Source organism: Lonchura striata, chromosome 7 (genome assembly GCF_050655825.1).
Source record: "Lonchura striata isolate lonStrDom1 chromosome 7, ASM5065582v1, whole genome shotgun sequence".
Lineage (NCBI taxonomy): Eukaryota > Metazoa > Chordata > Aves > Passeriformes > Estrildidae > Lonchura > Lonchura striata.
This window is the reverse complement of record NC_140709.1, coordinates 6,015,393-6,030,475: the sequence shown is the minus strand read 5'-3', so window position 1 is coordinate 6,030,475 and position 15,083 is coordinate 6,015,393.

The following is a 15,083-nucleotide window of genomic DNA, read 5'->3' as shown; positions in this document are numbered from 1 at the left end:
GATACTGGAGTGTTGTTTATATATTTGTCAGTCCCTGGAAAGCATAGGAATGTATAAAATTTCACTCAGGCTTAGACAAAAATTCCTCTTTGACCAGAATCCTGTACTTTCAAGGGAAGGAAGGAAAGTAAGCAATGTAGAAAACAGTCAATATTCCATATCTTTATGATACTTCCCCCACCCTCCCCTGCCTCTTGGAAACCTGTCTGTCAGGGACCTCCTGTGCTGAGGGCTGCATCCAGGCAGTCATCCCTCCTCCTTACCTTTCCTCATTCATTTCCCTGATTTCTTTCCATGTGTTTTGCAAAAAAACCCCAACAAATAAATTCATTTCAATACCTCTGCAGAGTCACTTTTTATCTTGGTGAAAGATATCTCCTTTTTTAAATATAATTTTCTTTTATTATGAGGATCATCTGGCCAATTTTCATATACACCCTGACTGCAAAACTGTCACCTTCTGATTCCAAAATCAAGCTAGAAATTATTTGAGAGATAATCTGCCATTCAAAATCTCTGATTTGGCTGTTGAACAGAGAAACACTGAAGTCTGAGAATGCAAAGGAAGGGTCATGTTTGTAAACTGAGGGCCTCCCCTGTTCCCAGGGTATCTGTATTTCCACAGGGCACTGCCATGGGTTTTCCCAGGCTGGCCATGATCACTTCATCTTGCTTGGAACCAGTTTTCCATCTTTAAAACTTTCCTTTCCTTGCAGGCAGGTCATGAGGCTGGATCCATTACTGCAAGTGAGAGGTTTTATTACTGAGGTGATAAGTGCCATGCCAATACAATAGTTATAATAAATAACTTCTCTAGAAGTGTAAAAGGGCCTGACATAATTAATTGTATTTCAAGCTCTTGCAGCATGCGTGGATCAGGATTGAATGCAGAACAGACCAAAGGGTTTTTTTCTTGCTTGCATTTCTGCTCTTTGGAAAGAAATGTGTTTTGGGCAGCTGAAATGTCCCTGGTGCACTGAGCCTGCAGCAAACCTCTCACCTGTGCAAGCCCCCATCACTGCCAGCAGGGCTCAGATGTCCCTGCTGGGATGCAGAGATGGAGGGACACCCCTCTGACAGGCAGGGGAGGCCTTTCTTTTCCTTTTTTCCCCTTAACAGCAAAGGCAAATTCTCTAAATCCTCTCAGTCCTCAGCAGAGAGGGTGTCAGATGGCTTCAGCAGGAGGAAAAGCTTTTAGATGCTTATGGCAGATGATGTCCTGCATGTCTCCTGCAGGCTGTCATTCACTGATGAATGTGCAGAGGGCCTCACAATGCCCCAAAAGTCACTAAAGCTCTTGGTAAAGGCAGAAATTGGTCCCAGATGCTGCAGGGCTCTGGCACAAAGCATTGCACGAGGCTGCCTTGCACATCTGAGTTGAGATGCTCGCAGGTGAGTTCACTGAGCAAAAGCAGGTCACATCAGCAGATTTAATGTGTCCTTTGAACCTCCTGCACCTCATTTTCTGCCCTCTGCTGTAACATTTATCTTCTTTTGATCATTTAGTAAGGGGCAGTTGTTTCATTACAAAGGAAATAAAGATAGTTGACACAAAAGGGTGGAGTTTTGCCTATTCAGAGTGATAGTGAAAAGTTGCACTCCTGAGTTGGCTTGAATAGAATGAGCATTATTAAGTGGTGACATGAAAAAGACCTCTCAAAGGAGATAATGCCTTCATCCAATTAATCCTTCCTAATGAACTTACCCTTCAGAGGTGGGCAGAACAGTTCCAGCGTGAAGTTTGCTTCCTGTGATCATTTGTGCCAATAAAAGTCTTGAGAGGAAGCTGATGAAAACTGGTGTGAATGTGCCTGAAGTGAATTTATTTTGATATTTGACTTATCAGGAAAAGGAAAAAAAAATGTTTTGTACTTTTCAAACTGATCTGCCATTGTGCTCTCTTCTGATGATCCCGTTCTTTAATAACTCCTCAAATTATAATAAGGCTCCTAGGCCTTATTCCCTTTGAATTTGCAGCTGAGAAAATTCCACATTTGAATCACTTGGAAATGGAGTTTTATTTGATAACCTATATTTTTGAGGTGAGTAACTACCTTGGTGAACACCTTGATGGTTATTTCAGTAATAGTGTCTAAAAATACTCTTCTGCCTCGGAGAAATTTGGATTGAGGAAAGAATATTTTTCCCACTATGTTATAATGATACTTTGCACTTAGGCACATTCTTTCATCAGCATGTTTTATTAATCAATGCACCAGGCCCTTGATTTGTTTTGTTTAACTGTGACTCCCTTTATACCACAGGCTTGGAAGTCCAACTGTGACGTTTCATTGCTGCTTTTTCCTGTGCTTTGGAGATCTCAGGAAAGAAAGTGCTGGGAAGGGGAAAAGAAATGGGTAAATTCAACCAAAACAGAAGTTGTCAGACTAAAACAAACCCAGAGGGAGGAAAAAGGTCAGAAGGATTGATAAGAAGATTTAAAAAATCGTATATTTATGATGTGTTGGCTCCTTTATAAAACTGGAAGCTCCTGTTTATCTGCAGTTAGAACTGGCTCTAAGGTGAGATACCATCTCCAAATGAGGGCACCCAAAATTATCTACCTAACTCCTCTTCTGTTTTAATAACTCATATTAATGATTTAATTTTCATCATGCCAGTGAGGATTTTTGCAGCCTTGAAAAAATAAAACATACCTTAAGGTTAGGATTTAAGCTGATAAACTGACATTCCCAAATTTTAAATATTGGCCACTACAACTTGTCCACTTTACTGAAAATGATTCAGTAAAGTCATCATGAATAGCAGCTCTAAGTCTTCCCCATCTACAATTTAACCAGCAAAAAAGAACTCTTTAATGAGGACAATGGAGCTGATAGCTGGGGAGAAATAATCTTCCAGCTGCTACGTGGTTCTGGGGTCATGATAAAATTAACCACTTTGAAGTTGTGCAGCCCAGCTTCATACCTCAGACAAAGAACTGGGATAATTTTTGTGCACTGCAAGCTACTCACACTTCTCCTACTGCTTGTGGCAGGAATAGTTTTTAACTTGCACTTTGTTCAATATGGCAGTGGAAAAGCCAGTGTATCCAGCCAAGTGCATGCAGGTGGTGGGCACTGAATTAATATTTCTTTTCCTATTCTGTAAGAGTGACTGAAATCAAAATGAAACTTTATGGCCTGCTTTTAATTTCACAGTCATAAAGATGAACATGCAACTTTTCCAGAGAAATAATTAGGTATCACAGAATAAAGCATGTCCTCATCAAATAATAATAACACATTTAATTAAATGAAAAACTATACTAACTCTAACAGATTTTGCTGTCTATAATTTATTTTTAATGGGTATTTTATAGTCCCCCAGTCCACTAAGCATGCTTAGTGTATAATAATGCTTTTCTTAGTTATTATTTCTATTTCTATTTAATGTAGACTAAATACTACTACATCCATTCTTTTCAATTAATGCCTTGGTATAGTTTTTTTTTAACAAAAACACATTTCTTTTGCTAATTTTTTTTGACAGACATTTAGCCCTGGGGCTAAACCAGCTGATATGTATTTTTGTTTCCCTGGTGGTCCCATGGATGAGCTTGGATTAGAGTGGATGCTCATCTAAATGTAAAACTTATATCACTTGTAATTGCCTGAAAACTGGCAACAGGTTAATTAATGCAGACTGTGGTGCTGAGCTGGACATGCAGGTGGTGGAGTGGCTGAGTGAGCCTGAACCTGAGCCATCAGGAGGTTGGAACCAGAGAAGGACATTTCTGCTGGCCCCAGTTTTCTGTGTTCTTTCATTTGATCTCCTCTTTAGGGCACTTTGGGGGCAGGCAGGGGACGTGCTGCTGTTGTCCTCCAGAGCAGGGGCAGGTCAGAGAAGACACATTCCCTGAGCTGGTTTCAAAGCTCAGACATGCTTTTTGGCTGGTGGCTGAGCTGATGCTTGAGTGACTCCTCTGATGGTAAAAGACACTGATGCATCAGCACCAGCCAACGCCAGAGCCATCCATTTACCCAGGGAAGTGCTGCAATAGATCAATGCTAAATGCTTATTTGTGCTTCACTGCTCCAAGGCACAGAAACTAATTACCAAAGATAAATTAGCACTCGTGACAACGACTAAGAAATACACGTCCCAGGATAGACCACCCTGACCACAAGCACACATAATTCTGCCTGTGACGAGGAGCAGCAGAGGGTTACAGAGCTCATCCTTCACCAGAGCTCTCTCAGGGTGGAGTGCTGCTGCCTCTGTCCATGTGCTGGAGAGCTGGTGAGCATTTGCTGAGCCCCTGAGTCCTCCTTTTCCCTACAGGAGTCACCCACTCGACTCTCAAGTGTCTCTGTTTGCCCAGCTGTGGATCAGCAGCAGCAGTAAATGAAACACCTTCTGCAGATTCCAGCAGACCTGACTGATGGCAAACTGTCCCCAGGGGGTTTGAGTTAACACATGAGCTTATGAGCTTTGCCTTTACACCTTGGCTGCTCAGCATCTGCAAATGCCTTGCTCTGTGTCACCTGTGCAGCAGTCAGGACCAAAAGGAAAGTTTGCAATTTTGGGTGTGATGACAAAATTTTTCTAGCTAAAGGCCCTTGGTGCTCCTCATGGCAGCTGTAATCAGCAAATGAGAACTTGTCAGAGTTGCAATAAGTTTGTAATGTCACTGCTTCAGTTATCCCTGCCCTGGACCTTTTACTTTTCTCTCCCTGCCAAATTTGGTAGATCTGAATCCAAAAACATCTACCCCACCTTATTCCCTTATTGTCTGAGTGGATCTGAGAGACTCAGGGTGCATCTCTGGGAGTGCCTGGGAGGCTGCAGGCTGCCTTTAAATTTTCCCTGCAAGAAAGCAGGAGAGAGCTGCTTCCATTAACTTTTTACCCTGAGCCCTTACAAAAGATCTTGCTAGGCTGGGCACTGCATTTTCCACAAATTGTGTAAAACCAGAGTACAAAGCCATTATGGATTCACCCCTGCTCACTGTGTACATCATAACAAGCTCAAGGGAGCCCTGCAGGACTGCAGGAGGAGCAACTTGAGTGAGGAATCTTTGGGAACACTCACAGTGCCTGGAGGAGGGTCATGCTGGTGCCAATATCTGTGGGAAAGATCCTCTGTAAGCCAGGTTGACTAAATTGCTCCCAAATAATTAAAAAATGGCTGCACTCTTCCCTATCTCCATGGGAAGCACCTCTACAAACTGATATATCTCAGAATTCTCCTTGCCCTTTTCACCTGGTTGTATCTCTGTGGCACCACAGACCCATCTCATGCTGGAGCAGAGCAGTCCCTCACCTGCTCCCCTGTGCCATCCCAGACTGGCCTTGCAGCTCTCAGGGACATCCATCCTCTCAGTTTTATATCCCAGTTCTCCTCTGTACTGAAGGCATCCCCTGGCTTCGGGGCATCAGCACATTTTCATCACCACAGTCTTCCTTTTCTGCCAAAATCATGAACGGGAATATTAAGCTGTGTGACCGACCCTTGAGGAAAACCCTAGAAAATGCCTCCAGGTCTGGTGCTTCTCTGAGCACTCCTTGTTGCTGGACCCCAGGTATAATTAAGAGGAATAAATAACCTGTATTTTTATATCATTTTAGCAAGCTAATATTTTCTAGCTGTCAAAATCCCGACAGCTGCCTGAGAAAGTGGAGCATCACTTCTGCCTCCGTGCCACCCTCCCTCCAGGTGCTTCCCAGCCAGCAGAGCAAAGCTGTGATGCAGTTTCTGCGGCCAGCCCTGGCTCCCGGGGTGGGGACACTGCCCCTGTGTCTGCCAGGCCATCAGGACAGGATTGGCTCCACTCTTATCCCGGCTGGGTTTGTGGCATCTCGTCCGGCTCTGGTTGGCAAGGCTCAGGTACGAAGGCACCGGGGACACCTGGCTGGGGCTGTACCCGCCCCATCGAAGCCTCCTGGCCGCGTTAGCGCTGCCGCAGGAGCTTTCCATAATTTTGGTTCCCAGCAGCAGAGGTCAGCATTGCCCTGCTGATGGACGGCCGCGTTCCCACCTGCAGGGAACAGCAAAGCATCACAAAATCAGTTTTCGTGAGCCCTTGCTCCCTTACTGAGATGGATTGTGTCTTTGAGCTCCATTAGCTCCGGGGGGAGCAGGTGACAGAGCCACCCTCTGTGTCCCCTGGGAAGTGGCACGGGAGGCTGGGGGTGGCCTGGCACATGCCATGGGCTGCTCCAGGTGCCTGGGGACAGCAGGGATGTACTCGGGATGCTGTCATGGGACATGTGGGACACCTCTGTCCCCCTGGAGCTGCAGCAGGAGAGAGGCTGGTACCCCCGGCACCACAAACATCCCCAAACATGGACAGGCAATGGAGCCCGGGGGCCTTGGCCATGGAGCTGATTTTCCCTGTTGGTCAGGACTGTATTTTGTCTAACTGATTTATGTTAAATGCCTGAGGGATGTTACAAGCATGTAACTCAACTGTTATTGTATATAGATTATTATAGCACTTCTAAACAACCTATTGGATACTCTAGTCAGTCCATTAAATAATTCCTCATTCTTTGCAAACATCCTTTTGGCACAAGGTGGGTCCAGCAAAGGAAACAGAAATGTGAGCCAATCCTCCAGGGATCTATCTATTGCCTAATTGCTATGTCCCTAATATCTAATATAACCCTAATCATTGCCCTGCTATGCCCCTAATATTTTTTTTTTCCTGAGCTGGGAAATTATCTCTGACTTGGAGTAGTCTTTATTTTGAAGTTCTTGGGGTTTTTACCTACAGACTGAATGATCCAGCCAGGCAGTCTCCAGTCCATATGTTCTGCACTGTGATGAAGTTACACCACCCTTGACACATGATGAAAATATTGCACACCAACGAGCCAGCAGCTGTGCAAGTCAAACTATTTGCCTCAGTGTTGTTGTCAGCCAAAACCCCAATCTCCTGGAAGTTGTTGACAGTTGTTTCCATGCTGTCTGGCACTGATTGTGGACCTCCATTTGGAGCAGGGGAGTGGCACAGAGCAAAGCTGTCCCCAGCAGCCTGGGTGGCCTGTGGGGACAGTGTTGGCAGCCCTGCAAAGCAAAGTGCCTTTGATGCCTCCATGGATGGACAAGGTGCTGATCACTCTTTAGTCTGGGTTGAGGGAAGTGGCTTCTATCTTCCCCTTTGCACTCCAGGAGGTACAGAATTTTAGGAGATAAATTTGGGCTGAAAGCCTAAGGAAAAAAAACCAGTTTGAAGGCTGGATTTGGTCTATCCTGGTACCGACAGGGAAATTCAGGTGCAGTGGTAAACCTGGTGAGCTTGGCCTTCAGCACTGGCTATCAAATTGGAGATCAACATGAAGTCCCCTCAAACACGTGTGTGATGTGAGAGACTTTGTGGGGTTGTTCAAGAGAAGCTGCCTAGGGAGCCCAGAATTAAACTCTGAGAGAGGAATGAACCCTTTCTGCCATTCCCCCAGTGTCCCTCAGGCATTTATTGAATCTCACACATTTCTGTGCTTTCTTAAAATTTCCATCTCTTGCAGACGATTGCAAGGCCCATGAAAATTCCGTATTAAATCCCAAATGAGAAGTACAGCAGTGGGACAAGGATTAACCCAGCAGCTTTGGTCTCAAGACATTTGGATGTGGTGCCACATGGAGATGAAGAACTCCCTGTGTGGTGGGAGCAGCCTGGGCCCCCCTGATCCCCCCACCTCTCCACCCTGCAGTTTGAGAGGTGTTTTCTATTGAGTTCATCAAAGAAACACCACACAGAATCCCCTGGCTGTGGCAATAGATTCAATCAGTCTCAGTCCATTAGCTTAACTAATCAATAGCTTTAAGTGCCATAATGCTGTCTCCTACTTCATCACAAAAGCTGAAAACTTACAGGAGGCCACGTGTAATTACAGGCACTCACTCCATTAACTTCAGGGAAATTAAACAGCCAATATTTGGGTGTCTGGCAGGTTACTTCTCTCAGGAAAGCTGGCATATCCAACCCAAACAGAGCTGATTAATGGAAAAAAAAAAAAAAAAAGGCACATTTTTATCAAGGCTTTTCATGATGTCATCGTGCCACTGTCACCCCAGCAGCTCAGGATGTGTTTTGGATGGCAGACCTGCATCTTCCCGGCTGCACTTTGTGTTGCTGCCCTCAGCTGCAGAGACCTGAGACAGAGATGTGCCCCTGGTTTGCAAAAGATCCCACTCCCTTGCTCTGGAGTTAGAAAATCCTTGGTGAAAATTGCAAGAAATAACACCAAGGGGAGAAAAAACCCCACAGGTAATAGTAATATATTTATATTATATATCTATATAATATATATTATTATCATATTTTATAAAACTATGGTATTATATAGTAATATTTTATTACTATTACTATAGTATTAGTATATATAGTATATATATAATATATATATATTAGTATATATAGTATAGCATATACTATATATACTAATATATAGTATATATATACTATGTATACACTATATATAGTATACACTATATATAGTATATCTATATATATATATATGCTATGCTAATAGTAATTAATGTTAATAGTAAGCAACAACAACAGCAACAATAATAATCCTCTTCACAACTTTTTTTGCTTGTTGCTATGCTGTAAATCCTCTATCTGGGAAAAAGCTGGCTCCAAAATTTTATATTAAGCTCCCTTTAAAGCAGACATCTGCCTCTGGGAAGCCAAAAGTGGACCATATTTGCATTTTTGTGCCTGAAGGCTGGAGGCTGGACCTTTAACCCTGCCTTCCCAGCAGCATTCCAGAGCCAGGGAGTACATCCACAACCCAGGCCTCTCCCCTGGGCTCTGAGTTGTAAAACTTATTAACTGTAGCAAGCCTGTGTTTTTTCAATTATTTGTGGCATAACTGATACACTTAACCAATTCCAGTCCTGAAAAGGTACTGTACCCATCCTTGTGCATCCTAATTTGAAAGATGTTTCCTGCTGCCTTCCCCCACTCTTCCCAGTTCCCTTTGGATCTGGATGTGCCTGCAGCAGGAAGAGTCGGAGCATGGCCAGGAGCAACTCCTACCACTGAAATCAGGAGCAAATCCTGAAGTGCTTCTTTTGTCCTCATTAACTCCACCAGGGGTTGTCAGAGCAGACAAAATCAAACCCAAGTGAAACACCAAGTATGATCTGCAGAGCAGGCTCATCCCAGGGTAGAGATTGCAAAGAGAATTCCTGCTCAATAAAAGCATGAATGCACTGATATATAAAGAAACTCAGAGGCTTTTGTCTGTGGGAAGATGAGAGGTGAGTAGGGATCAAAATAACAAGATGGCAATGCAGCTTTCTAATAAAAGCCCGATGTCTTCAGAGTAACTGGTCCCAGGTTTATTTAATCAGGAAAATAGCTGTAAGTTTAAATAACTTGCAATTTAAAGCCTGCACAAAGGAGAGAGTGAGCAGGCTGGGTTGGATGGGTCCGTATCTTGCAGGAGGATGTGAATTTGAAAGAAGCAGTGACACTTGGAAACTGCCTACAATGGCACCAGCTGGATTGAGGGGAGAGATAGAAATGGTATTTAAAAAAAATATTATTTCCAGCAGCAGTTGCCCGCCTAGAGGGCAGAAAGGGAAGCGAGAGCAGGGATCATGGAAAGAGATAAGGAGGGCAGGTGAAGACACCACGCCAGAAATGGAATTGCTGGAGCTGTAAGAGGAGGAGCAGCTCAAAGGATGCAGGCAGGGACTGAGCTGCCTCCTCCCAGCCCTGCAAACGGGCAGCCAGGCTCCCTGCAGGCATCCCTCACTGCCCCTTGCATCCCTCTCCTGGCCTCCTGGGAACTTCTTTTCAGGCACAACCCTTCACATCTGGCTTCAGAGCAAATAAATGCACCTCCAGTGTGAGGCTTGAGGAGACAAGTGTCATTTCTTTGGGAATGGCTTTCCACAGAGGGCAGAAATGCCCAGTACTTCCAGGCAAGCTTTAAGATGGCCTCTTCAGCATCTCTTGCTGAAGCACAAATGGAATCTGCAGGGAGGAGCTTCCAGTCAAGGCTCCTGTTGGCTGCAAATTAAGTTGTAATTAAAAAAAATTCAAATGACAGCACTATCCATGAAAAGCTCTTGTACATTTTTACTCGAGCAATGTTACAGCACTATGTCAAGGGCTTCTGCATGATCCACGTACCTCACACTGATGAGTACTAGCAAGTAAAAGCAGTGCTTTTGTGCTGATATTTCACTGTGAAATCCCACATTTGCAACGTCTTTTGGCAGCAGGTGGTACGCTCAGCTCCAAAATTAATATATTAGCTCAAGCTGTAGTAAAAAAAATATAGTAGTATAAATTAAAGCATGGCTGTGTTCAGAGCCAAGCTTCAGCGTGGCTTTGGAGAGCAGCTTTGTGCATTGGCAGGTGGTGATGAAGCAAGGAGGAGTGGTTTTAAGCTAAAAGAGGGCAGGCTTAGATTGGATGTTAGGAAGGAATTATTTTCTGTGAGTGGGGGAGGCCCTGGCACAGAGTGCCCAGAGAAGCTGTGGCTGCCCCTGGATCCTTGGAGATGTCCAAGGGCAGGTTGGATGGGGACTGGAGCAGCCTGGGATGGTGGAAGGTGTCCCTGCCCATGGCAGGGGTGGAACTGGATGGTCTTTAAGGTCCCTTCTAACTCAAACCAATCTCTGGCCATAGCAGACCCTGATGGGCTGCAGACCCTCTCACTTTCCCCCTGGAATGACAGAGTCCCAGTGACAGTGGCTGATCATAACATCTGCCATTAAAAAAAAAAATTAAAAGAAGGTGAAATCACTGTTAGTACCAGTTTGTAAAACTGTCAGCCTGTCTCTGTGGTCTTGCCTGCAGTTTGTTTTGTGGCTGTGAGTTGCACAGGGCCATTAAAACTCACTCTGCTGGGTGTGCTTGCTGAGAATGAAGGGCTGGGGAGGCCAAGGTCACGGCAGAGCAGCTGCCCCAGCCAACCATGCTGCTTGGCAGGATCACTTGATCTTTATTGTTCTTATTCCTCCACCTCTGACCCCTTGTGAGGCCCAGGAGAGAAAAGACCAGCATGAGCTGAGCTTCATCTGTGCCCCAAGGGGAGGCGTGGGGCCACACAGCTCCCCTGGGAACATCCAGTGCTGCTGAGCCCTCGTCGCACACAGGCACCCCTAAAGCTCACTGGCCCTCTCCTTCAACACAGATTCTCATCAGGAGCATCCCACCACTGTCATTGAGTGGGCAGAAGGGGCAAAAGCTTCTGGATTGTAAGGAAAAAAAGAAGGAAAAAGGGAAAAGAAGAAAAGGGAAAGTAAGTGTCTGGAGTGGAGGTGCAAAGCCCCATTTTCAGGATGCTGTCCTCTGTCCCAGATAGCAGAAAGAAAGAAATATGGAGCATTTCAGACAGAAATATGGAGCATTTTAGATCTAAAGGCTGCCACAGCAATGTAATGCTCAAAGTGGTGCATGGGATGTGCACTGTAGAGAGGTGCCACCCCTGTGCTGGCACTGCCAGCTGCCATCCAACCCAGGGTCCCACAGGCTGCAGGGAATAAATTTTGTTTAAAGGATACTCCTCACCAGGTCAGGGCAATTCACATGTGGGGTTCTGGCACGAGTGGTGGCTTACAGACATCTGAAATGTTCCTAATACAGAATACACACAAAGATTTTGATTGTGAGAGCTGTAAGCAGCTCCTGCTGCCATTGCAGGGGAACGAGTGTGCCTAAACCCTTTCCAAAGCTTAACGTAAGTTCCCAGAGGAAGAGATATGAAGGGCATGAAAATGTTACACTTCAAGCAGAGAGATTTAGGAGGCCTGTGAGCCACGCCGAGGAGTTCCAAGTGGAATATTCAGTTGTCAAATTCTGCTGTGACGGCAGGCTCTGCTCCCCCTGCATTGCCCTGTCAGAGCAGGGCACAGCAGACAGCAGTGCCATGTGCTCAGGGGGATGATGCCTTTCCAAACACAGCCTAGAAGAAAGCCCTTCTAATTTTGGTTGATTGCTTTTCAAGTGTGGCTTGTTCAGATCTTCTTTGTCACACCAGCTCTTGAGGGAACAGCTAGAGGAGGAGGAGAGGGGAAATTAGTAACGAGGAGAAGGTGCCAATGGGAAGTGGATATTACAGAAATAGCACAAATATAGGAAAGATAGCGATATTTGAGCCAGGGAGATTTGTTTTGGGAAAAACAACCATTGCTGTTACAAGTGAAAATGAATTAAAACACGAGCAGGTATGAAGAGCTGCATGATTTCTGTCTCACTTCGTGCTTTTATCATTTGTGGGGTTGAAGCTCCACTGAATCAGCCTGGTACCAGGGACAGCCACTCATGACAGTCTCTGAAAACAATGCCCAAGTTGTTATTTTTCATTTATAGCTTGTTGGGTATTTCTGTCAGTTCTCTCCTCATATCGCTGCATCTTCAAAAGAGAAAATGATTATTTCCATATATGGCTAAAATGTACTAAGAATTGGGGTTTTTTTTCCTAATGGATGATTATTGTTTCCTAAAATGTGAAGAAAACCTGAATCAGCAGCAAAAGTGGTAAAAAAAAAAAAAAAGCCATGTCCTCTTCCCTGGCATAACTCTGCTTTCCCATAACATCAATAACCTGAGCCAGGTCTTTGCCAAGTCCTTCATGCTTCTCCAGCACAGAAAAAAGTTTCTGGGCAGAGATTGCAGTCCCCAGGAAAAAATGAGCTGCACTCAGGACTAGTAAGAAGCTGGGGGTTTTGTGTCTTGTCCATGGCTGCTTGTGGCTTCCCAGGACAAGAGCTGCACATTCTGGGTGATTTCCAGCAGCATCTCCTCCTACCAGCTCCTTTTGGTGTGGAGCACCTCTTGGTGAAGTGTGACCATCCTCAGCCACCTCCAAAATCAGGCACAGTAATGAATTCCCCTTGCCAATGTTTTTTTTTCAAGTTGAATTTCTTTCTGAGATCAATTCAATCAAGAATTTCAAATTTAAATAGTTTCAAATTGCTAATTGAAATGCTCAAATATTTTGGGTTTTTCTCAGTCTGGAAACAGAGCACTGATTTGTTTCACTAATTGCAAGCCAGGAATTTAGAGTGCTCCATAATGAGATATTTCACAAATAATTTTTGATTCAATTAACTTCAGGAGCGGGAAAAGCAAAATTATTTTAACTAAGGCACACATTTGTAAAAATTTAATCTGTTCCTCAGATGTACTGGGGAAGATAAAAAGACACATTTATTGAACAAATAATTTCTCAGCAGACGTTTTGGTTTTGCCTGTTGTAGCTTCTCAGTGTATTATGACAACAAAAAATGAAATACAGCTAGGTATTAATTTTTTTGCTCTCCTGGAACACCCCATTTGTGCCCTAGGGCTGCCCTAAGGGGCTGCAGGAGGAGGGGTGCCTGTGCCCCTGTGCCTGTGGCCAAGCCCCTCTCCCCCTCACAGGGCACTCTGCACCTGTGGCCACGTATGTGTGCATGCAAAGCTTTGGAAATTTCCATTTTAATAAAAGTAACCTTGGAGGAGCATGAGCAATAACCTGTCTGTTCTTTGGCACTGACAGTTCAGTTGTCCTGAAAAATGAGATTTTGCGAGCCCAGCGCAGCGCTCCCGTTATCATCCCCAGCTTACATCAGCGTGCTTTATTAGGAGACAGCAGAAATAATTCTTCAGACATTAGCCAACGTCTCGCTCCTGCTTTTATCAGGCTGGCCATGGCTGATTGCATCAATTCCAGAGGTAAGCCAAATAAACTCCTGGATCTTTGGGCTCAGATATTTGGGCCATCTACAAATGCTTTGAAGTTTGGTTACAGGGTAGAAATTAGGTCCCTGTGCAGCCTTTCCTGCTCCTTCTGCCTCAGTTTCCTAGTTCTGACCTACATACTCTCTAGTCCTGTGTTATATTAAGGCAGGGGGGACGTCACACATAGATCCATCTCCCAAGCTGAGCTTTTCTCAGCGTGGCTCCAGCCTCTGGTCCCAAAGGCATGGATCCTCCCCCAGAGGAGGGTCACTGCAGCCATTCCCATGAGGGATGGTCTGTTCTGGAACGCCCATCCCCTCTGAGATAAAATCAGCATTGCACAGCCTTCATCTCCTCTCTCACATGCAGGCAGCAGCCAGTCCCAGCACCCTGCTGGTATCCTGGTTTTTGCTAGCTTAGATAGGACTTTTCATCTCTGATGGCATCAACAGATTCACCAGTTACTACTGCTCTTCTAAACTGTCAGTGCATCATTTTTTTCTGCTATTTCCACTTCTGCCACGGGACTGATGAGGCTGTTGGAGCTGGTGGATCAGCACAGCCCACGGGAAATCCTGTGCTGCTGCTGGCCATGGCTGGTGGGCATCCTGGGAGCCTGGAGCAGGCTGTGATTCCCTCTCCCTTTCCTCCACCCAGGGCTATCTCCCAGCATCACTCAGAGCATACCTGGAGGAAAATGTTCCAGTGATTTATTTGGACCTTTAACTGCTTTCTCCTTCTTCCCAGAGTATAAATTTTCATCCCAAACTCACACAGGTGTACTCCAGAGAAGGAATAATCTGCAGATGTTGGCTGTTCCCAGCTCTTGACTCACCTCAAGGGCCAGTGACAACTGCTTGTGTCCTTGCCAGGTTCTCTGGGGGACTTACTCACAACTTTGTATTTTGGTATTATTCTACTTCACAGTCAGCCAGGTATCTACAGAGCTGTGAATTGTCCCTTGAGCTGTCATGACAGAGAAATGTTTAATATATAGTAGTGGTTACTTCCCAAATATTAATGCCCTCAGGGCTTGTAGGATTTCCTTTCAATAACTCAGCCTGCTGGTATCTAGGATAGTGCTGTATGTAGGAGGCCACAGGGTAGAATGGGACAAAAAAATTATTTATTTTTCATAAATAAATATTAAGAATCGGTGGCTGCCCCATCCCTGGAAGGTCTCGAGGCCAGGCTGGATGGGGCTTGGAGCAGCCTGGTCTAATAGAAAATGTCCCTGCCCGTGGCAGGGTTTGGAATGAAATGATCTTTAAGGTCCCTTCTAGCACAACTATTCTATGATTCTGTGGTGGTTCTACAATGTCAAATAGTGTACAACCACCTTAATGAAAGCCCCTAGACCTGCCAGCTCTGTGTGTGGCCACCTCCTCTGCAGGGTGTCACTTTACAGAACAATGCCCCATCCTGGCCTTTGTCCTTCCCTGCTGGTTCC